The sequence below is a fragment of the Manis javanica genome, chromosome 2 (genome assembly GCF_040802235.1).
Source record: "Manis javanica isolate MJ-LG chromosome 2, MJ_LKY, whole genome shotgun sequence".
Lineage (NCBI taxonomy): Eukaryota > Metazoa > Chordata > Mammalia > Pholidota > Manidae > Manis > Manis javanica.
The window spans coordinates 212,474,677-212,476,384 of NC_133157.1; the positions used below are offsets into that span (position 1 = coordinate 212,474,677).

At 36.5% G+C, this 1,708-nt stretch overlaps 1 pseudogene; it reads right to left on the reverse strand.

The window, feature by feature from the left end:
- Nucleotides 1–272: 272 nt before the first annotated feature.
- Nucleotides 273–1,051, reverse strand: LOC108401169 (protein C3orf33 pseudogene; annotated as a pseudogene).
- Nucleotides 1,052–1,708: the final 657 nt, after the last annotated feature.

A 1,708-nucleotide genomic window follows, 5' to 3' on the forward strand; every position in this document is an offset into this window, starting at 1 on the left:
CTCTTCAAATATTAGTATGACATGTATATCCTTCAACCTGGTAAGGATTATAGAATGTTTCATTTTTCCTAAAAGCATATTACATGAATCACAATTTGTTTAAATTATTCTGATATAACATTTATAATAAGCATCTCTGGAATATTTATATACCATTAGAATGCACCTTTAATCACTGATGAAATTTCCATTTCAACTCAATGAAACATATCTATATATTTACGTATTTTGCTCCTTTCAGAGTAGATCACCTCGAGCCATCTTGGAATATCTCACCCTTTTCTACGAAAGTGTATACGACTTAAAAGTTCTCTGAACTTCAGTATTAAAGAGTAGTTACTTATGTTGTCTTTCCATATTTCATAAGTCTGTCTAAATTCTTCATAATAACTTTCTTTTTTCAAGTTGAAATCTGATCCAATTTTTAAAAAATAACTGTTTTTGCATATTTCTCTTCAGGAACCTTTGAATTTTTCCAAGTAAGTTTCCTTTTCAGATTCTTCCTTCCATATTCCTTCTCCTTTTTTCAAGGCTGTTAATTCAGCTTTAAGTAAGTTTCTGTGAATTTTCCAATAGATTTTAGAATCATAATTTAGCCCTTTAACAAGAACAGTTTTGCCAAGGCCTCTTCTCAAAGTTTCTTCATTCAGATTCACATGAAAATACCCTTATTCCCTAAAAGACAGCAAAACAGTGCTGAATTCTCCTTTCCAAGAAGTTGGAGCCATAGTAGTTGGGAAGGTTTTAGCTCTTTTTGCAACCACACCTTCCCAGATTCAGGGAGTTCTACTCCAGCCAATTTAACCAGCAAAACACCACATGGCTCTTTTCTCCAAGATATAGTAGGTAAAGTAATGGGAATATGTTCAATTTCTAAACCATTCTCAGTTATTCGACATACTCATTCACGTAGTTTAACATTCCTCTTTACAAATTCTAGTGGAATATCTGAATAACTCGTAAATTTTGATGCCATTCGAACACTTCTTAGAAGTAACATTATTCCAGCTATGGTCATAATGGGGCTAATGTTCATTGCCCGGCCGGCGGGTCAGCAGTACCCAGACGAGACACAGGTGGTCGTCAGCCCACTGCGAGATCCGCGCCACCACATTGGGCGCCGCACAGTCCCGGTCCGGCGGTGGCGAGCCATGTTCCCGGCTTCCCAGGAACCCGCGTCAGGCTCCCCGGGGAGAGACTATTTTTAATTAGTTGAATTTACCTGTTGTAGTCCTCTCACCACAAAGGACTGTCAGTGTATGTATTTCCAACTAAATATGATATTCTAAGTGTAATTATTATGGTAACTGCCAAGGGAATACAAACTGAATCATCTTAGCACTTCTATCCCTCTCTCCTTGTCAGACTAACTTTATTAATATATATGCTTCTTGAAGCCGAGGGCTCTTTCCTGGGAGTAGCAAATGCGACTACTCCTCCTGAGCTCAACCCTTACTCTTTAGTCTTTATGAAATCTCTTATTTAATCATAATAGTCACGATGAACATGGTAGTCTTCTAGCGTAATATAGTTTGCAAAATACTTTACAAAATGTAATCTTATTTTTAAGTCATGTGTTAATTGTAAACTACTATAGCTTTTGTACTTCTTATTTTGCATTTGAAGAACTTAAAGGTGAATAGAGTTAATCCTGCCTGAAGTCATCTAACTAGTGAGTGTGTGGAATTTGAACTCATTGTCTTTCCTT